The 24,110-nt window shown below is 36.8% G+C and overlaps 1 protein-coding gene across 1 annotated transcript in view; it reads left to right on the forward strand.

The window, feature by feature from the left end:
- Window positions 1-24,110, forward strand: part of PITPNB (phosphatidylinositol transfer protein beta) — a gene marked incomplete in the record, with an annotated part of 520,198 nt that overhangs the window by 331,613 nt on the left and 164,475 nt on the right.

A 24,110-nucleotide genomic window follows, 5' to 3' on the forward strand; every position in this document is an offset into this window, starting at 1 on the left:
GCAAGCGGCAACTTGGTGGTCTTTACATTCATTTACTAAATTCTACCGTTTTGTTGTATTTGCTTCTTCAGAAGCAGTTTTTGGTAGAAAAGTTCTTCAGGCAGCTGTTTTAGTTTGATTCATCTGCTGATGTTTTAATTTTTTCTAGTAATTTGAAGAATGAACTTATATTTTGGGTTGTGGATTTTTTTTCCAGCGGAAAATGGCTGTTTGTTTTTATCCCTCGCTCTCTAGTGACTCTTGCGTGGAGTTCCACATCTTGGGTATTGATATCCCATACGTCACTAGCTCATGGACTCTTGCCAATTACATGAAATAAAACATAATTTATGTAAGAATTTACAAGATAAATTCATTTCTTTCATATTGGCAAGAGTCCATGAGGCCCACCCTTTTTATGGTGGTTATGATTTTTTTGTATAAAGCACAATTATTTCCAAATTCCTTTGTTGATGCTTTTTACTCCTTTCTTTATCACCCCACTACTTGGCTATTCGTTAAACTGAATTGTGGGTGTGGTGAGGGGTGTATTTATAGGCATTTTGAGGTTTGGGAAACTTTGCCCCTCCTGGTAGGATTGTATATCCCGTACGTCACTAGCTCATGGACTCTTGCCAATATGAAAGAAATGAATTTATCTTGTAAATTCTTAAATAAATTATCTTTTATTAAAAGTCTACTCTTCTTCTGTATTATTACATTTCCTTTTTTGGTCTTCACATCTGTTGTCGTCATATTTTTTTCCTAGAATTATTATTGTGTATTTCTTAGTAGAGCAAACAGCCAGAAAACAATGTGCAGTTCTTTTTTTCCATGGACAAAAGAGTAAACAAATGGATTTACTCACTTGTTTTCATATTCCCAGGGTAGATAATAAGCTCTGAGCTGGTGTCTATATGAGGGGGGTTGTTAGAAGGGATAATAGTTACACTGTGCCTTTAGCAATATTGATACATCAGGTAGGTGTTTAATCATGCTTTGTCTGCAAGTTCATAAATACAATAAAATAAAGCTGCAGAATAAAAATAAGACTAATCAACAGTACAAACAATCTATATTTTATATAATATAACTACCCCCTTTACAGGCTATATGTCATCTAATTGTTAAATAAACAATCTATTGTAAAGGATACATATCAATTAAGCACCCTTAAAAAAATGGCCTAGATACGTCACCAGTTGCCTTATAAATTCATGTGAGATAACACACAACGAAGTATGGCGTATCCAGGCAAAAGAGAAAATAAGCGGGCAGTATGACTTGTAAACAAAAAATTAATGTTCTGGAAGTAGTCAGACCACTAGCTCACTACTATGAGTTACATAAAGGTATATGAAACCCAAAAAAGTTTTTCTTTCATAAAGGTGGTGAGAGTCCATGATCCATTACTCCAGGGAATTATACTCCTGACCACTAGGAGTAGGCAAAGATCCCCAAACTCCAAGAGCCCTTTAAAAACCCAACCACCTTGCTGAAAACTAGTCTTGTCTTTGCCTTTACAGGGGGCAAAGTGAAGAAAAGATATGCTCCAGGTGTTTGTGAGAAAGGTGTTCAGACTGATTTGAGGCCACGTATACCCCTCAGAAAGCTACTGTTTGGACAGAGGGATGTCTTTGGCCTATGGTTACTGGCACTAGAACACCCTATGGGAGTTAGTCACAGGCCTGCCACAGGTGTCGCAAGGACCGGTCACTAGCCTGTTGGTTCTTTGTTATACACTCTCTCTTTATATATTTATTTATTTAGATCCTCTGCTGTCACACCTACAGCACTGGATTATCTACTGGAAGTAGTTTCTGCTGCATCTGGTAAGTTCAGTAGTATGGGTGCCTTTCAGATAAGTATGGGGGTTGTTAAAATATATAGAGGTCTGTTGGCACCTGTTTAAGCCTATAGGCTATTAGTAGGTACTCAATTTTGGGTATATCATACCTTGGGGACCATTTTATATAAGGCATTTTTCGGTCTGGGTTCATAGGTACCTGCTTGTTCTTTCACGCAACAAGTTTTTTCATTTGCATTCTTTCTGGTTAGTGCCTTTTCGTAGCATGCCACAGCTTTTACATGTGTCAGATTTTTTTTTGTGCTCTATTTTTTACGCTCATCGTGAGCACACCTCTAGGTGCCATATTTGATCACGTTTTATCAGGTTTTTTTAAAGTGCTTCATTTTTCGCACTCTTAGTCTCTGTTCACATTTGATGTTCAGACACTCATCGGGTTAGTGCTTATTTGATACTATATGGATATTTAATGCTCCTGAACTTTGTTGAAGCCACTGTTGAGGGGGTCAAATTTGACTACTTTCAAGAGCTACTTTAATTGGGTGTAAGTTGCTTTATTTACCCTACCTATTATTGCTATGTTTAAATCATTATCTGTAATTCATTGCCTCCCTTATATTTTTCGTAGTGGAGCATACAGATTCTGTCCCCTTTTATATTATTACTAGTACCCCAGAAACTAGATCCTCTGAACACTTTCCTACTAATTTAAAGTATATTTTTTTGCAAGCTGGTTGATATTATTCCCCCTGCTCAGCTTTGCAAATCATATACAGATCATCTTACACATTCAGATCAGTCTAATACTGCTCTTGCTCCTAAGGGTATCTGTCATCCCTCTGTTTGTTCTGTACAGGAGACTTCTTTAGAACTTGCTCCAGGATTTAAATATTTTGTACACTCTACTATATCTGGGATTTTGGCGGCTATACCCCATCCAAGTAAGCGTAAGAAGGTATTTTTTGGTAATCCCTCTACTAGTTTATCTGATTTGAGTAAATCAAAGTCTCTGAATCTGAATGCTTCAGGCCCTGGTGATTTATCTTCTGAAGGTGAAGTGTTTTCATATAATTAAGTCAGTCTCTGATCAGAAAACTGATCGTTTCTATTTTTTGTAAGCTTGAGCACCTTAGTGTAAGAGAAGTGTTATGTACTTTAAGGGTTTAGGATTCTAAAGTTTCTGAGGATAAGTCTGTTGGACTTAATTTTTAATTCTTCTGTTAAATCACCTGAAGTATTTCCATTTGCTAATGCAACCTCTGAGATCATTTCTAAAGAGTGGTCTTAGCCCGGTGTTCCATTTAATTCTGCTCAAAGATTTAAAAGGAGGTTTCAGTTACTTGCTTCTTGTTTTGGAACAGTTCCCCAAAGCTCTAAAGTAGATGGAGCTATTTCTACTTTGGCTAAATATACTACTATTCCTCTTGAAGATAGTACCTTTTTTTAGAGACCATATGGATTTTCATTGGCCCTTTTGCAAGCAGGTTTTCTTTTATGGACAACTATTGCTTGTGTTGCAGCAGTTTCTTCCCTTTCTGAGGATTCTAAATGTGAAGAGTTTTCTAATCCAATCGAAACTCTTAAAAATAGCTAATACCTTCATTTGTGATGCAGTTGTTGATGTTACTAAGATCAATGCTAAGAATATGGCACTGGCAGTTTTTACTATTATTTATGTTTGAAATCATGGTTTCTAAATCTAGACTTCTGTCCTTTTCTTTTAATGAAAAGGCATTGTTTGGATGACATTATTTCTACGGTAACTGGGGGGGGAAAGGTGCATTTTTTCCCCTCAGGATAAAAAGTCTAAAGGTAAATCTAGGGCTTCTAACTGTTTACTTTCCTTTCGTCAATTCTAAAATCCAAAAGTCCTCCATCTCTTCACATAAGCAGTGTTCTTCCCATTTCTCCTGTAAGCTAAACCCTTATTGGAACAGACCTAAACAGTCCAAAAAGCCTGTTTCCACTACAAAGTCTGCATGAAGGGGCTGCCCCCAATCCAGATCTTCTGGTAGGGGGCAGACTGTTTTTTTTTTTCTCGTGGTGCTTGGTTTCATTCTATTCAAGATCATTTGGCTTTATTTCCCAAGGATACAGAAGGTTTCAGCTCAAGTCCTCGCAGGGCAAGGTTTCTTCTGCCTCCATGTTCCAAACAATCCTGTAAAAGCAAGAGCCTTTTTTCAGTCCATTTTAGATCTAGAGTCTATAGGTGAAATAGTTCCAGTTCTGGAATAAGAACAGTGTCAGGGTTCCTACTCAATCCTCTTTATTGTAACCAAGAAGGAATAGACTTACAGACCTGTTCTAGTTTTGAAAACTTTAAACATGTTTCTCACGACTCCTTCTTTCAATATAGAGACCATACAAACTATCTTTCCTCTTGTTCAACAAGGACAAATCCTGTCCTCTTTAGATCTGAAGGATGCCTATCTTCATATCCCTATTCACCGGGATCATCATCTATTCCTAAGGTTTGCTTTTCTGAATAAGCATTTTTTTAGTTTGTTGCTCTTCAATTTGGTCTGGCTACCACTCCCATAATCTGTACAAAGGTTCTGGGGACTCTCCTGTAAGTGATAAGAGCTCAAGGTATGTCAGTGGTTCCTTACCTGGACAATAGTTTGGTACCGGCTTATCTTTACATTTAGCAGTATCTCATTCAGACTTTTGTTGTTTCTTTAAGAGCATGTTTGAAAAATACATTTTGCAAAGAGCACTCTGTCTGCTCAGTCCAGGTTTACTTTTCTGGGCGTAATAATCGACTTAGTCTCCATGATTCTGTCTTTGACAGAACAGAGAATGTTAAAGTTATTCTCAGCTTATGTAAATCTTCAGTTAGATCCTACTCCTTCTGTAGCTCTTTGTATAATAGTCTTTATTCTGATGATAGCAGCCTCAGATGCAATTTTATTTGCTCAGTTTCACATGAGGCCTCTTCAGCTTTGTATGCTTCGTCAGTGGTGCAGGGATTACACTCAGCTCAAATGATTCTTTTTGGTGGCAAAACAAGACTGTCCCTTTCCTGGTGGATCAATCATTGGTTTATTATTCTGGTGGTATCATTTGTCCACCCAAATTCGAATGTGATCTTGACAGATGCAAATCTTTTCAGGTTGGGGTGCAGTCTGGAGGTCCCAGAGTGCACAGGTAGTTTTGGTACTTAAGGAGGCGAAGTTGCCTATAAATATTTTGGAGCTCTGCAATTTTCTGGGCCCCTCAGTTTTTTGCCTCTCTTAAAGATAAGGACTTATCTACTTTTCCAGTCAGACAGTGTAACAACAGTGGCTTACATCAATCATCAAGGGTGAAGAGGCAGTTCCCTGATTGGTGAAGTTTCCTGAATTCTGGCTTGGGCAGAGCGCAATTCCTATATAATTTCTGCAGTTCATATCCCAGAGGTATAACACATAGAGTGTATAGGAGAAATTCTATATAATCGGTTTACTCCCAAAAGATTATGAAAAAGATCAATATTTGAAACTGTAAGTACTATATAGCGGTTATATAAGGGAATTATTATAAATTCCTTCATTCTAGCACACTTCTATTATGCTATAAAATCCTTAATTAGGATTTAGGGAGATGAGGTGTGAGTGATATGATGTGCATATATACAATACTGTCAATTCATCTAAATGGTATGTCAACCTACTAGAAGATAGTATATAAATTTGTACAATGGTTATGTATATAAACACATTGACAACTATTTGATATTATATCAATTGCTATACTCATTACTTATGGTTTTTGTGAAAATGACTATATTTGCACCATTGCTAATAGTGATGCAGGGTTGTAATGTATAGATCACAATACGAAGTGCATTTTTTATGTTTTTATATATCATTATTTTTGTTGACTGATATGTAGGTTTGCAAGGTATAGTGCTGTTTTTATTTTTAAACATTTAATTTGTTTGTCATGTATCCATTTTGTATTATAAGTCTAGCACTTATTGTCAATTAATTAGAATGGATGTATTCTTACACGCCCATTATGGGTGTATTCAAGCTAACTATTGGCTAAGTTTTAGTTTAAATATAATGGTTTGTGGACTCTCACCACCTTTATGAAAGGAAATATAATTTGTTTACCATATAAATTCATTTCTTTGATGGTGTTGAGAATCCATGAGCCCCCACCCAGTATTTTTCTATCATTGATTGATTTTTCTGGTGACTGTTCAAGTATGCGCCTTTCTTGCCTATTGCTCTTATTTTCTTTTCCTACCTTCTTCTGGCTTTGCTATACGTCAGACTAGTTTCCAGTAAGGTGAGAGGAGTTTTAAGTGATCTTGGAGTTTTGGGATCTAGTGGCCAGGAGTATAATTCACACGAGTAATCGCCAAGATTTCAAGTTGTGCGCTAAACTGGGTTCAAAAAAATGAGCAGTATCGTACTCGAGTCTCCATAGCGCTGCCATTACAAGTTACTGAAAAACCTTCTTTTGTTTTCCGATATGGTGTGATAAGCTCCATACCGCACAAAACCCAAGGCCTGACGACGTGCTCGTGCACGTTTTCCCCCATAGATATCAATGGAGAGAAAGTGTTAGAAAAAAAACTAACACCTGCGATCGCAGAATGGCAATCGCCGTAACGCAATCCCCATTGATGTCTATGGGGAAAAGAAAGTTATGTAAAAACCTAACACCCTAACATAAACCCTTAGAGGCCTATTTAACAACGGTCTGTCGGACCTGATCCGACAGTGCGGATCAGGTCCGACAGACCTCGCTGAATGCGAGCTCTCCGTATTCAGCATTGCACCAGCAGCTCTTGTTAGCTGCTGGTGCAACGCCACCCCCTGCAGATTCGCGGCCAATCGGCCGCCAGCAGGGGGTTGTCAATCAACCCGATTGTACTCGATCGGGTTGATTTGTGGTGATGTCTGTCCGCCTGCTCAGAGCAGGCGGACAGTGTTATGGAGCAGTGGTCTTTAGACGGAGCTTGATAGGTAGGCCCCTAGTCTAAATACCCCTAATCCGCCGACATCACCGACACTAAATAAAGTTATAACCACTAAACCGCCGCCCCCCCACATCGCTACTACTACAAAAAAAAGATTAACCCCTAAAGCGCCTGCCCCCACATCGCAACTACTATAATAAAATTATTAACCCCTAAACAGCCGACTCCCCACATCGCAACACATCCCCTATACTTTAAATTAAATTTACAATATAACTATCTTAAAATTAATAAAAAATGATCTGTGAAATAAAAAAACTAAGATTTAACTATAAATAAACCTAACATAACTATTTTAAGAAAAGAAAATAAACTAAAAATAAAAAACCTAAATTACAAAATTAAAAAAACCCTAACACTACGAAAAAAATAAAAATAATCTAACATTACCAAAAAAAACACTTAAATTATGAAAAATAAAAAAAACAACATAGATTACAAAAAATAATTAACGAAATTATCCAAAATAATAAAAATTAAAGCTAATCTAATAGCCCTATAAAAACAAAAACAAACACCCCCTAATCTATCAATACACTACCAATAGCCCTTAAAAGGGCCTTTTGTAGGGCATTGCCCTAAGTTAAACGGCTCTTTTACCTACAAAAATTACAAATCCCCCCTAAAAGTAACCCCCCCCAATCAACCCCCAAAATAAAAAACCTAAGTCTTAAAAAAACTAAGCTACTTATTGCCCCTAAAGGGGCATTTGTATGGGAATTGCCTTTTAAAGAGCATTCAGCTCTTATGTGCCCATTAAAATAAAAAAAAACAGGCTGAGGCACCTGGTGGAGGAGGAGCAAGGTTCTGATTGCTGAGCTCTCTCCTCCAGTCTCACAGCACCTGGCGGTAGGAAACTCGCGCCTCCCCTTTACCTGGGGCTGCTACCTGGACAGTTTGTAACAACCTCTCCGGTGCCGTGCAGTGGAAATTCAACCCACTGCTGTGTTGTAGAAAAAGACCCATAATCTGCCCTCAGCTATACTAATAAATTACTAACATCTCTAGAAGGAATTACCCCCCCCCTTCGTGGCTATTTTGTAAAAAACATAAGGGGAAAAAGAAAGTTAAAAACGGATGCCTGAATCTCCCCTTGTTCCAGTCTACACAATCTTGTGCTACTACAACCTGCTGGAATTAAGGCTCCCCCCGCCCTCCGCACCCGCATCGTGCTCAAAATTGTAGCAGGTATACTCACCTGAACTTTGTGAAGGAAGGAGAGACCGGTAAAAGCACCCCTGCTCCTGCGGGACTACTTCTGCCTGTGCTGCCCCTCCCCCACCGAGGATGCGTGGGAGGAGGCATTGAGAGTCTCGCTGGACGCCGGGAGCAGTGTGAGGTGAGAGACTAGCCGCAGAGGATCTCCTGTCTTTGCCTTTCCCCCCCCTCTCCCACCGGTGCTGCGTGAGAGGGGGTGAGGGACACGTTTGCTGTGCAAAGATCCTTCAACACCGGGTTGTCTAGAAGAAGATTCCCGGAGTGCCCGCTCCCGGCGGATACTGCCGCATTCATTCCGGCTCACCAGTCACTACCAGAGGAAGGACCGGGTAGCGGAGGAAAGGGTGAGTCCCAGCGTACAGCTGATTGTAGAAGGGGAAAATAGCACCTTAATTGAAAAGAAAACACTGGGGATGGATAACCAGGCTTAAATATAAGAACACTTGTCGACCCAATACGAAATAAGTATATATATAAGACACACAAGAAGGGGGAACGGAGGAGGAACAATATAATTAGTCATTGGTTTGCAAAAAAAATTTTTTCTGGACTGAGACATTTAGAAGCGTGGGAAAAGTGAACATATAGGAAGGTGTATTAAAGCAGCAGCATATCATTTAACCCACTCATTTCAAGGGACATACTGCAGAAAAATTGGGACACTGGATAAAACAATGCACTCCTTTTATCCTTGAAATATCAGAGGACTAATACTAGAAAAATACTGGCCCAGAGAATTTCTCTCTCCCCTATAAGTGTGAAGGCTGAGGGAAAATCTTTCTCTTATAAGGACAGGGGAAGGAGAACGAAGGAGAGAAGAAAAAGAAGAAAGAAAGCTAAATTTTTAATTGCAACTGAATTACAATAGGCCCTATGAGCTTGTTTTTTTCTTTGCTTAGTACTTTAAATATCTCTAATTGCTGAGTTAGCAAGTAAGGTTGCTGAATTGATTTTCATTTGTAATAATAACTATCAAAATCAGTAGTAAAACTGTAAATTGCATTGGTTCCCCAATTCTCAACTGCAACTAAATTACAATAGGCCCTATGAGCTTGCTTTTTCTTTGCTTAGTAATTTAAATATCTCTAATTGCTGAGTTAGCAAGAAAGGCTGCTGAATTGACTCATATCTGTAACAATAACTATCAAAATCAGTAGTAAAACTGTAAATTACATTGCCTCCCCAGCAATATCACCAAAATTTACGTAAGAACGTTTATTGTAAAGGGGATTCACTTGGATGCCAATATTTTTGGCACCTAGGTTTACTTTTTCTAGTTAATTTAACAGAATCCTTATCAGTCCATTACTGACTGCACTTACTCTAGGAAGGAAAAGAAAAAAGAAGAGGGTATCTTATACACACGTTTAATGATAGTATCCTAAGTTCTGGGCTCTCTCCCCCCTTTTAATCAATAATTGGGTGGCCTAGACATAAAATTTAGACAATTAGTCAATTGCATTAGAAGACTAGTTCTAATTTAAGTTAAATTGGAAGAAGTCTAGCTGAGATTTAGAGGAATTGGGAGGAATATTTCTCTGTTGCCGCAATAAACTCACTTTATCACTACTTAAAATAAAAATTTTCACTTCCCCACACAAATTAATTAAATAATTCATCTCCCCTCCAATCACTACACATTACACCAACCCCGAATTTTTGCAACGCTTGGGCTTTTTGCAGCCCCTTCACACTAGGCCTTCACCTTCTTTCCCTGGCACATCCCTCACCTTTCCTCTACTTTCAAGCGCATCACTATAAACCACAACCCCTCCCCCTTTTTTTTTTTTTTTTTTTTTTTTTTCCTTCACCTTTTTTAATTCACAATCACGCGGTACATGGATAAATATCTTTCAAAATCCCCAAAAAATCCCTCCCCAAATATGACAGGAAGGCACAGAGATAGGAAAATTAAAAATTCAGTAGAACCAGTTGCTGAACAAACTAATCTTTCTAATACAGCAACATTACCTGAAAATCTTAATATGCAGACACTAGTGGCCAGTATTGCAGAGGCACTTGCCCCTAAATTTGAAATACTCAAAACTGAAATTAAGCAAGATATTTCTTCTTTAACTCAAGAGGTGCGGCAGTTCTCGCATAGAATGCAAGAAGTAGAACAGAGGGTATCGGATCTGGAAGACCAAGCAATTTCATATAGTTCTAAGATTGAGATCTCAGCCAAAAGGCTACAAAAAATCATGGATAGATTAGAAGACCTTGAAAACCGTTCAAGACGGAATAATCTCAGAATAATTGGCCTTCCTGAAAGTAAACAATTTGAAGATCTTGACACTTTCATATCCGATACTCTTACTAAAGCATTAAAAATCCCCTCTACACATCCTCCAATTATAGTTGAGCGAGCCCATAGGATAGGCCCCCCACGGCTAGAGGGTCCCAACAGCAGTAGAAATTGACCAGTAATAGCTAGGTTACTTAACTACAAGGATAAAGAGATATTGCTGCAGTACTCGCGAAGGAGCCAACCGATCATGATAGAGGGCAATAAAATCTTGATTTTTCAGGATTTTTCGGCAGAGACTGCCCTAAAGAGACGGGAATTAGCCCCGATTTGTTCAAAATTTATACAACAAGGGTATAGGGCCGCTTTGATCTACCCCTCAAAACTGAAAGTGGTATTAAATGGAATAACACATATTACTGAGGAGGTCAAAATGGCTGAAAATCTATATAAATCTCTAGATATATAAATATAAGCAATGATGTATGTCTAATGGCTTTTTATATGTGGATCTATTATGTATTTTTGTTTTTCCTTTTTTGCATTAACTGTGAAAGCAAGTATATGATGATGGCAGTTATGATGGAAAATGGAACCCCCTCCTCTCCCCCCCTTTCCCCTGTTTCTCGAATTATTTATTTAAATTTTTTTTTTTTTTTTTTTTTCCCTTCCTCCCCTTATTTTCCGACAATTCCTTTTTATCTACCTCTCCCTATTCTTTCTATTTTCCCCTTACAGTTTTAGAGGAACATGACACATAACACGGAAAATTTTAAAATTGTATCATGGAATGTAGGGGGAATCTCGTCCCCTATCAAGCGTAAAACAATTTTGTCACATTTACGGAAAGCCCAGACGGACATTGGTTTAATACAGGAAACTCACTTAAATTTAGACGAATCATTAAAACTAAAGTCATCTTGGGTAAAAGAAGCTCTTGTAGCTCCGAGTGTAGGGAAGAAAAGGGGAGTAGCAATACTCATAGGTAAAAGACTTCAAGTGGAGATTCTGGGCTCTGAGGCTGATCCCGGGGGCAGGTATGTCCTGGCTAAGATGAAAATAGGACAGGCAAAATATACAATTTGCAATGTTTATGGTCCGAATAAAACTGACCCTGAATTCTGGGAAGCACTACAAGCAAAGCTCCTCCTAAGTACTGAAGGACATTTAATCTTGGGGGGGGGACTTTAATATGGCCCCCCAATGTCCCATAGATAGACTCAGAGAAAACTCTAAACGTCCGAAACAGAAAAAAGATAATCTTGATTCTAAGATAATTAATAATATTAAACAGATCCTCTCTCTGCGTGACATCTGGAGACATCAGAATCCTGATATTCAGAACTTCACTTGTCTAAGGCTCACAAAACACTATCCAGGATTGACCTATTTTTAATCGGGGATCATTTAAATCCTACAATGGTTAAATCTGAGATATTGCCTATTTTTCTGTCGGATCATGGGCCTATCACTCTTGAATTCAACTTTATTCAATCCAGATCAAAGAATCTGCAATTCTTTTTTCCCTATTATCTTTACACGGATCTCAAGTTCAAAGAGTGGCTCAGGAACAAATTCAATGAATATGTTCAATTTAATAAGAACTATGTGGACCGTACAGACATCTTCTGGAAAACTGCAAAAGCAGTCCTCAGGGGGGAAATTACGGCATACTCTGCCATTCAAAATAAGAGAAGAAAGGCAAGAGAGAAGGAAATCTCTAACTCACTAATTAATGCATATGATCTTTATCTATTAGAAAGAACGCCCTTAACCTGGGCAAGATACTTACGAGCTAAGGCTGCGAGAGATACTTTCTATTTAACGCAAGAAACATATAGTGAGCTCAGGCTACAGGCCAAATTACATAAATTTGGTAACAAATCTGGTAAAATGTTAACTAAATTAATCAAGAACGAAAATAAAAAACTTAATATTGATAAAATTCAGTGCAATGGGAAGTTTTTAACCAAACCGGAAGAAATTTCTAGGGTATGTCACCAATATTTCCAACAACTATACTCTAGTAAAGAGTTTGATACAGATAAAGCGACTGAATTTTTTAGCAAAATTAATATCCCAATGGTCACCCCTGAGGAGATCACTGGACTCAATGCGCCCATTACAATAGAAGAAATAGGAACAATAATTACCAAACTCCCCTTAAGTAAAGCAGCGGGCCCGGATGGTCTTCCCAATGAGCTTTACAAAATTTTATCATCAGAGATAGCTCCATATCTGGGTAATCTCTATAATGATATTTTCATTAAACATAAACAGGTCTCGTCCTCCTTTGCGTCTTCTCTTACTACTCTGATTTTAAAAGAAAAAAAAGACCCTACATGTAAAGAGTCTTATAGACCCATTGCATTGTTAAACTCAGACTATAAAATTCTCTCCTCTATCTTAGCAAAAAGGCTCCAGTGTATCTTATCCACAGTAATCCACTCAGACCAAGCCGGCTTTATCAACAATCGTAATTCTTCGGCAAAAATTAGAGAATTACTAGTTACTATGGAATATATCCAAAGGACACCCCTTCAGGGGGCGGGGAGGGAGGACCCCCCCTGACCTGGCTATTTTATCAATAGATGCGGAAAAAGCCTTTGACTTAGTAATCCATAAACACTTAATTTTCTCCTTAACGAAGTTTGGAATTGGGGGCAATTTTCCTAAGTTTGTGGAGAACCTATACAATCACTCTTTTACAAGTCTGATCATTAATAATGACATCTCTCCCTCAATTGCATTAGAAAGGGGCACTCGTCAGGGCTGTCCTCTCTCCCCGCTCCTATTCGACCTAGCCATAGAACCGTTAGCAATTAAGATTAGGTGCTCGCTGGAAGGTATAAAAATTCGTAATCATGAAATAAAAATGGGGCTATATGCGGATGATCTACTTATATATCTTTCCAATACAGCAAAAAACATACCAAAACTTCTGCAGATCACGGATTATTTTGGGACATTTTCAGGGTACAAAGTGAATGCTACAAAGTCTGAATTAATTTGGCTCAGGAAAAACAGGACCAGTATTGCAGACATACCTTTTAGAGTAGTAACGGAATCCATGAAATATTTAGGAATTAAAATACCAATTAATCTAAAAGATCTTTACAAGGTAAATATAACTCCAATGATAGCACATATTAGAGAACGGCTCAAAACCTGGCAAAGTCTACCTCTTTCACTTTCTGGCCGCACCGCTTTATTCAAAATGGTTCTTCTTCCAAAGCTGCTTTATATCTTACAGAATGTCCCCTTAATGTTGTATGAGAAAGATATACGATCACTAAACTCATCAATTGGGCAATTTATCTGGCAGGGGAAAAGATCTAAAATAGCCCTCTCTAAACTAACAGCGCCAAGAGAGATGGGAGGCTTAGCACTCCCAAATTTAAGATTTTACAATCTTTGCTTTTTAGTCCGCATAGTAGCAGATTGGTTTTCCTGTAAGAATTATGTTTTAAATAATGATTTGGAGTCCAATATATGTGAACCATATTCACCGGTAGCTTTGGCACACTTGGAACCTAGAGAACTCCCAATGAGTATTAAGGAACTTAAATTTATTTTGAACCCGCTCAAAGCATGGGCCAGACTAACTAAACTCCTTTCAATATGCTCTAGGGTATCAAAATACCTCCCCCTAATCAGAAACCCAAATTTTCAACCTGGTTTAGATTCAGCTGTCTTCAACAGATGGCATAATAATGGACTGGACAGAGCTATCTATTTAGTTGATCGCGACAGAAAGTGTATCAAATCTTTTGCTGAACTGAGGGATGAATTTAATTTGCTAAACAAAGATTTTTTCGCATACCTACAGATAAGACATTATATTATAGATCTCACACATAAGGCTGACTGGAACTGGACTTTGGGCAATTTAGAAACTTGGCTAACAATAACTAAAGATTCCTCTATGTCCATTTCTCCGTGTTACTATATGCTGAGCCTTAGTAAGGCTGCCCCGCTAGTTGAGAACTTAGCTATGATTTGGAATAATTTAATTCCATACAGCAATATAGAACTAGAATACAGATTTTAGGTATGTGTAAAACACACACCAAAGCAGCGCAATGATCTGGAAATAACAGATAGAATACTCTATATTAAAAATAAATAGCAATATCTGACAATTATATATATATATAGTTGTGCAAGATTATAAAGCAACAACACAAAGTCCAAAGAATTGTTTTAGGTATAAGGACAGTCCTTGATATTTATTCCAAAAATATATTGATAAATGAAATGAAGCAAAGGATCCAGCAGCTCCTCTGGAACAGGTGATTCCACAGACCTTGGTTGCAAACACGTTTTTCTCTAAAAATAGAGAAGAGAAGAGCGCAGACTCAAATGCAGAGTAACATCAATTTAATAATACACACGACAAATGGCCACTTACAAAATAAAAATATAAAATCAGCATATATATGAAATAAAACCATAGACTTATCGTCTCATGCCAGCATTCATCTGTGTTGATGAGATGTCAGAGTAAGCTTGTCCCTTTGTATCCTCTTTAGTATTGCCAGATTCAGGTATGTCAGAGTGGGTCCTTGAGGAGTTACCTCCAAACAAAGTTCATAAAGCCACAATCATAAAGCCAATTGTGGACCAAAGTTCTGAATCGATATTACAAGAGGTGACAAGTGAAATGGCAAGCTAAGTGTGCGTTATAGCTAAAAGTACAAACCGTTCCTCGGCTCTTTTAACCTCCAAGCTCGTAGCTGCAGACTTAGAGCTGGGGCGGCTTCACAGGAACGATTAGCTCAAAGGGTGGGCGGGCAGTGGGCGGTTCTCTACGCGTTTCGTCACGTCTCGGCGTGACTTTCTCAAGAGTGCTATGTGAGGGGGGCGGGGAGGCTCTTATGAAGAGGAGTGTGACTGCACACACCCTCTTTTTTGACCAATCATATACGGTAAAACACGAGAATATTTGATAATAGAAAACTGCATAGTGTTATAACGAACAAGAATTGATTAATATACAATATCATAATAATACATTCATAATACATTATCATATCGACTATTATATAAAACAAATATATACATGGTACCAAACGATAAAAACATGACAAATTTTAAGTTCATACTAAAGTACTAAAAATAACTGAACAATCAGGTACTAAATAATAATAATCCATTTAAAGATGACATTGCCAAATATCATCGGTACATAGATGATATTATCATCATCTGGCAAGGTCCTCAAAATAGGATAGATGATTTTTTAAATTATATAAATACCAACACATATAACCTCAATTTCACATTGGAACAATCACCTGTCTCTCTTTCTTTTCTGGATCTTATTCTCTATCACGATGCATCCACTAAAAAAGTAGCCGTTAGAAACTACCGGAAACCTACTGAGAGAAATAGTCTACTAAACATTAAAAGTAGCCATTTGAGACAGTGGAAAAACAATATTCCTTTGGGTCAATTCCAAAGAATAAGACGCAATTGCACTACTTCAGAAGATTATCATAAAGAATCAGACATCCTAATAGATAAATTCAGAGAAAAGGGTTACAGTATGGACCTTCTTAAGGAAAGTAAAGCGAAAGTAGATATGATGGATAGAAATTCTCTTTTGAATAAGACCAGTGTACCCAAATACAAAAATACAATTAAAAGTAATCAACCTAAATTTGTAACACAATACAATAATCAGCATTTCAAAATAAAGAATATTTTGAGAAAACATTGGAATGTATTAAAACTAGACCCCGTTCTTAATCACATTTTGGAAGATAAACCACAGGTTATTTTTAAGAAAAGTAAAGACATCAAAAACTATATTGCTCCCACTAAATTAAGAAATAATAAAAAACATTCCATTTCTCTTAACAAATGGTGTGGGGGGAAAAATGGTCTATATCCATGCAAAAAGATTGATTGTGTCTTATGCCCCTTAATAGACCAAGACAGCACCAATTTTTCCAACTACAACAACAGTAAACATTATGCTTGCAAAGACAGATACACATGTCACACCACATATGTGGTTTATCAATTAGTCTGCAAATGTGGCCATATCTATGTAGGGCGCACTAAAAGGAAATTAAAGTATAGAATAAGAGAACATGTAAACAATATCATATCTGGCTTTGATAATCATAGTGTGTCTCGCCATTTCAAAACCCACCATAATCAAAATCCCCAAGATCTCTCAGTTAAAATTATAGAGTGGATAAAACCTAATGCATGGGATACCAATAGGCTTTTAAAACTCAGACAACAGGAAACATATTGGATTAAAAGTCTCAATTGTTTGGAGCCTAATGGACTTAATATAGAAATTGACTTGCAGGCTTTTTTATAAATTCATACACTATTTTTTAATATCAATTGTGTGTTTTTATCTTTGATATACATATATATATATTAGATGCATTTATTATGTGTGGATGCGTAATTTACTTTGTTTTATATATATATTTATATAGCTTTTTAGTACCTGATTGTTCAGTTATTTTTAGCACTTTAGTATGAACTTAAAATTTGTCATGTTTTTATCGTTTGGTACCATGTATATATTTGTTTTATATAATAGTCGATATGATAATGTATTATGAATGTATTATTATGATATTGTATATTAATCAATTCTTGTTCGTTATAACACTATGCAGTTTTCTATTATCAAATATTCTCGTGTTTTACCGTATATGATTGGTCAAAAAAGAGGGTGTGTGCAGTCACACTCCTCTTCATAAGAGCCTCCCCGCCCCCCTCACATAGCACTCTTGAGAAAGTCACGCCGAGACGTGACGAAACGCGTAGAGAACCGCCCACTGCCCGCCCACCCTTTGAGCTAATCGTTCCTGTGAAGCCGCCCCAGCTCTAAGTCTGCAGCTACGAGCTTGGAGGTTAAAAGAGCCGAGGAACGGTTTGTACTTTTAGCTATAACGCACACTTAGCTTGCCATTTCACTTGTCACCTCTTGTAATATCGATTCAGAACTTTGGTCCACAATTGGCTTTATGATTGTGGCTTTATGAACTTTGTTTGGAGGTAACTCCTCAAGGACCCACTCTGACACACCTGAATCTGGCAATACTAAAGAGGATACAAAGGGACAAGCTTACTCTGACATCTCATCAACACAGATGAATGCTGGCATGAGACGATAAGTCTATGGTTTTATTTCATATATATGCTGATTTTATATTTTTATTTTGTAAGTGGCCATTTGTCGTGTGTATTATTAAATTGATGTTACTCTGCATTTGAGTCTGCGCTCTTCTCTTCTCTATTTTTAGAGAAAAACGTGTTTGCAACCAAGGTCTGTGGAATCACCTGTTCCAGAGGAGCTGCTGGATCCTTTGCTTCATTTCATTTATCAATATATTTTTGGAATAAATATCAAGGACTGTCCTTATACCTAAAACAATTCTTTGGACTTTGTGTTGTTGCTTTATAATCTTGCACAACTATATATATATATAATTGTCAGATATTGCTATTTATTTTTAATATAGAGTATTCTATCTGTTATTTCCAGATCATTGCGCTGCTTTGGTGTGTGTTTTACACATACCTAAAATCTGTATTCTATTTTTATCTCATCCTAATCAAGTAGCCGCATTATCTGTAAACTTACATTATATTTAATTGCTAGATATAACAGTCACTGTTTATTATTGTGCTGCACAATGGAAACTACTGCCCCTTCATTCACTACCTTTGGCATCAGTGAAAATAGATCCAAACGCCAACGTGCACATAATTTACTTACTAGTTCTGACACAATTGTAACTACTGAAGACCCTATACATATCTTCAGAGAATTAGAAAAAGTTTTATTAAAAGATGCCAAGGAGTGGCAAGACTTAGTCTTGTTAGACAATTACATCCTACACAATGTAATACCCAGAGGCCTCAGAATTTTCAAGTTCCCGGCATTTAATTTAGACGAAGTTGAGTACCAGACGGAGTGGGAACAGATTTTACACAACTGTTCTATAGCACTTATCAAACTCCTTATTAAATATAGGGAATCTAAGCTTGAAAAACTAAAAATTGATATAGACAATTTAGTAATTAAAATTAAACCGTATGAACACATACAGAAATGGCAAGACATGAACACCAATATCCAAAATAGAGTTGACACTTTTTCAAAGGAATTAGAGACATCTAAGGCCAAAAAATTACAAAGGGATCTAGAAGACTTCAGGACTGATAAGGTGTATTCATACAAAAAGAATATAGGAACTTATCAGGGCCCAAACAAAAGACAAGCCCCAGGGGATGAGCCTACCCCCAATTCTGATCTTACAGGTATCAAACCTCCAGTACATTATACTAATAAGAATAAAAACATAGGTCCAGTTTATAATAAAACAGTGAATGGAACTAATAACAGTGATAGAAACCACATACAAGGTCACAATTATAACAGTTACCCACAAGAGAGAAATACTTATAAAGAAAAACAACACATGAGGACTGGCTCAACAAACAATTCCTACCAAAACTTTCAGTCAGAAAACAGGTACATTGCATTAGATACACAGCCACAATCCCCTCATTGGCATAAACAAGGGGCCAAACCTAGATGGAATAGTCCCCACTATAAAAGTAATCCTTCCCCTAGAAACACTTTCCATAATCGTCCACATTATAGTAATAACCACAATAAAGTTCAACAGAACTTTAATCATCCCCCATCTACAAATAATCCATCTTTTTTAGGGGTTCCTCCCTGGAGACAACAGGAGGGAGGGGGAGAGATAGTACCATTATTATCTATCCCTCCACCCCTAAATCAGAGAAACCCAAAGAGACCATACGAAGAGGAAAATATAGAGGGAGCAGAGGGGGACACAAACAGAGAAAAAAGAAACAAAGAAGTATGGAACTAGAACAAGGGGCTAAAATGATATTCAATTTATCTGATAAAAAGTTCGATGAGTCTGAATTGAATCTGCTAGCTAAAGGCATGAATTTTGCACCCTCAAATAGTCCTAACCAGTTTGATTTATATATAGATGTTCAGAGATTCATTAGGAATCTCACATTAAAAAGGTATTTTTACAAACAAATAGATACTGATGCATATTCATCTGGATCTACATTAGACCAGAATGATTTACAGATATTGGATACCATAATGAGCTTAGATAATAATATTAATATCCAAAGTAATGATATTTCAAGTGATAACTCAGACTGGGCAGACTTCTCTATGTATGAAGATGATGAAGATTTTCCCATAAAACACTGTGATTTGAAAAGAAAATCGATTTTTTATCCCCAACACACACAATCTGAGTATATCAAAATATTCAACAAACTAGTTTGTAAAGATTTAGAATCACTTTCACACAAATCAGTACCATATGTTTCAAATATAAGAGACAATTTAACAAAGGCAGAAAGAGCGGCCTTAAATAATCTTAGTAAATGCACAGACGTCGTCTTTAGGGCGGCGGACAAAGGGGGAGGCATTGTCGTACAAAATAGGTGCGACTACCTAAAAGAGGCTAACACCCTACTCTCTGATTCTAAAACTTATCAGAAGTTAACCTTTAACCCAACGGAAAAATACAAAAAAGAATTGTTTGAATTCTTATCCTTGGCTAAATTAGAGGGAATTTTAAACACCAATGAATATAATTATTTATATGAAGTTGCACCTAAAATTGCATGCTTTTACCATCTGCCAAAAATCCATAAGGATTCACTGAATCCCCCTGGTAGACCTATAGTCTCTGGGATAGGCTCTCTGTGTGATAATCTATCCAAATTTATTGATAACTATTTACAACCCATAGTCAAATCCACCAGAGCCTATCTCAGAGACACCATTGACGTGATAAATAAATATGAAGACACCCTTTGGGCCGATAATTACATATGGATCACGTGTGATATATCCTCCCTTTATACAAGCATACCCCATACTAAAGGATTGGCAGCGATCAAAGATGTGTTGGGAAAGAATAAATTTGCAGAAAAACAGATAGAATTTTTATTGGAAGGAATATCATTTATTTTAAATCATAATTATTTTTTATTTGAGGGCATCTACTATCGTCAACATCAAGGCACAGCGATGGGGACAACCTTCGCCCCATCCTATGCCAATTTATATGTATCTCATTTTGAGGATCATCTTATTTGGAATAATAATCCATTTAAAGATGACATTGCCAAATATCATCGGTACATAGATGATATTATCATCATCTGGCAAGGTCCTCAAAATAGGATAGATGATTTTTTAAATTATATAAATACCAACACATATAACCTCAATTTCACATTGGAACAATCACCTGTCTCTCTTTCTTTTCTGGATCTTATTCTCTATCACGATGCATCCACTAAAAAAGTAGCCGTTAGAAACTACCGGAAACCTACTGAGAGAAATAGTCTACTAAACATTAAAAGTAGCCATTTGAGACAGTGGAAAAACAATATTCCTTTGGGTCAATTCCAAAGAATAAGACGCAATTGCACTACTTCAGAAGATTATCATAAAGAATCAGACATCCTAATAGATAAATTCAGAGAAAAGGGTTATAGTATGGACCTTCTTAAGGAAAGTAAAGCGAAAGTAGATATGATGGATAGAAATTCTCTTTTGAATAAGACCAGTGTACCCAAATACAAAAATACAATTAAAAGTAATCAACCTAAATTTGTAACACAATACAATAATCAGCATTTCAAAATAAAGAATATTTTGAGAAAACATTGGAATGTATTAAAACTAGACCCCGTTCTTAATCACATTTTGGAAGATAAACCACAGGTTATTTTTAAGAAAAGTAAAGACATCAAAAACTATATTGCTCCCACTAAATTAAGAAATAATAAAAAACATTCCATTTCTCTTAACAAATGGTGTGGGGGGAAAAATGGTCTATATCCATGCAAAAAGATTGATTGTGTCTTATGCCCCTTAATAGACCAAGACAGCACCAATTTTTCCAACTACAACAACAGTAAACATTATGCTTGCAAAGACAGATACACATGTCACACCACATATGTGGTTTATCAATTAGTCTGCAAATGTGGCCATATCTATGTAGGGCGCACTAAAAGGAAATTAAAGTATAGAATAAGAGAACATGTAAACAATATCATATCTGGCTTTGATAATCATAGTGTGTCTCGCCATTTCAAAACCCACCATAATCAAAATCCCCAAGATCTCTCAGTTAAAATTATAGAGTGGATAAAACCTAATGCATGGGATACCAATAGGCTTTTAAAACTCAGACAACAGGAAACATATTGGATTAAAAGTCTCAATTGTTTGGAGCCTAATGGACTTAATATAGAAATTGACTTGCAGGCTTTTTTATAAATTCATACACTATTTTTTAATATCAATTGTGTGTTTTTATCTTTGATATACATATATATATATTAGATGCATTTATTATGTGTGGATGCGTAATTTACTTTGTTTTATATATATATTTATATAGCTTTTTAGTACCTGATTGTTCAGTTATTTTTAGTACTTTAGTATGAACTTAAAATTTGTCATGTTTTTATCGTTTGGTACCATGTATATATTTGTTTTATATAATAGTCGATATGATAATGTATTATGAATGTATTATTATGATATTGTATATTAATCAATTCTTGTTCGTTATAACACTATGCAGTTTTCTATTATCAAATATTCTCGTGTTTTACCGTATATGATTGGTCAAAAAAGAGGGTGTGTGCAGTCACACTCCTCTTCATAAGAGCCTCCCCGCCCCCCTCACATAGCACTCTTGAGAAAGTCACGCCGAGACGTGACGAAACGCGTAGAGAACCGCCCACTGCCCGCCCACCCTTTGAGCTAATCGTTCCTGTGAAGCCGCCCCAGCTCTAAGTCTGCAGCTACGAGCTTGGAGGTTAAAAGAGCCGAGGAACGGTTTGTACTTTTAGCTATAACGCACACTTAGCTTGCCATTTCACTTGTCACCTCTTGTAATATCGATTCAGAACTTTGGTCCACAATTGGCTTTATGATTGTGGCTTTATGAACTTTGTTTGGAGGTAACTCCTCAAGCAATATAGAACCCAAAATTATTCAACTTTCACTAAATAAGGTAATAAAAACAACACTTTCATCTAACTGGCGAGATGCTCATTTGAAACTCTTGCATAGGGCTTACTTTACCCCGGAGAGAGGTCTCAGAGTCCGAAACTTTGAATTCAATAAATGTCCTAGATGTTCTTACGTAGCTGCAGATTTAATACACATGTTTTGGTCGTGTCCCAGAATGAGAAATCTGTGGGGTAAGCTAGAATACTGGCTCAAAAATATACTTAAAATTGAGCTGATAGCCCTCTCCTTGTTTCAGATTGTATTTTGTTTGAGGCCTCGAGGGGAACGTCAGCCCAATGAAAAGTTGGTCAACTTAGCTATTTTAGCTACCAGATATTTGCTATGTAAGAAATGGAAATTGAGGGCGATACCAACTATTTCAGAAATTAGGAATCATTTAAAGAAACAATATATCTTAGAACAGAAAAACACCAATATAGATAACGAACATGATGTAAAGAAATTTTTTCATAAATGGGCGCCATTTATCAAGATTTTCCCTGAAAGAGAAATCGATTATTTGATTTCACCGTTTAAAAACTCAGAGCTAGTATTATTAGGTATTTGGGGAGCTGAAGTCGGTTAGTACAATTTGACAATTTCTCCTTGCCCCCCCCCTTTCCCCCCCCCCCTTTTTTTTTTTTTTTTTTTTTTTTTTTTCTTCATTGCTGTTCCGTGGTCTTAAAGGGGAGGAAGAGGAGGGAAAAGTGGAAGAGGGAAGGGAAAGGGAAAAAAGAAAAAATTCCAACATTGAGTTATTAAAGAAAGACAGACGAGTTAGTTCAACCAATTAGGTATATGATATGTAATATACATTTTTTTTTTCTTCTCTTTGGACTGATATTATTCTTTTTTTCTTTGCTTTGTTTTGTTTGTACCGGTGAAATGTAATATTTTTTGGCTTTGTTTATTATGGAATCTGTACTCATTGTTGGAGAAAAATAAAATAATATAAAAAATAAAAAATAAAAAAAAACAAATCTACAAAAAAAAAACTAACACTAACCCTAAAAAATGTACTCACCGTTCCTAAAGTCCAGGCAGAGCAAAGTCTTCATCCAGGAGGCGAAGAGCTTCTTCCAGGGCGGCACCATCTTCTATCTTCTTCCCGGAGGTGTGGAGGGGTCTTCATTGTTGCGCTCATTGTCATCTGGAGCGCTGGTCCTCTTCAGCGGTGACGGTCTTCAGCGACGTGGATACTCTTCATACGATCGTCCTCAGCACACTGAAGTTTGAATGCACGGTATCCTTTTTTATATTGGGGTACCGTTGCATTCCTATTGTCTGAAATATTAAATCAGCCAATCGGATGAGAGCTCCTTAATTCCTTTTGGCTGAAGAGGACCAGCGCTCCAGGTGACGACCAGCGCCCTGTATTTTTTTATTAGGGTTTTTTTTTTATGGGCGCAAAAGAGCTGATTGCCCCTTTTTTTATGGCCGCAAAAGAGCTGATGGCAATGCCCATACAAATTTGGCAATGGGTAGCTTAGGTTTTTTTAGACTTCGTTTTTTTTTATTTTGGGTTGGGTGTACTGTTGGGTGGACTTTGTAATGTTTTAGGTAAAAAAGCTGATTTAGGGCAATGCTCTACAAAAGGCCATTTTAAGGGGTATTTGGTAGTTTATTGTTAGCTTAGGGGATGTTTTATTTTGGGGTTGCTTGTTTGTTTTTATAGGGGTATTAGATTAGGTTTAATTTTTATTATTTTGGATATTTTTGTAATCTTAGTGTTTTTTATTTTTCGAAGTTTGTGTTTTTTTTTTTGTAATGTTAGTTTTTTTTTAATTTTTTGTAGTGTTTAGGGGTT

The sequence above is a fragment of the Bombina bombina genome, chromosome 2 (assembly GCF_027579735.1).
Source record: "Bombina bombina isolate aBomBom1 chromosome 2, aBomBom1.pri, whole genome shotgun sequence".
In the NCBI taxonomy this organism is placed as follows: Eukaryota; Metazoa; Chordata; class Amphibia; order Anura; family Bombinatoridae; genus Bombina; species Bombina bombina.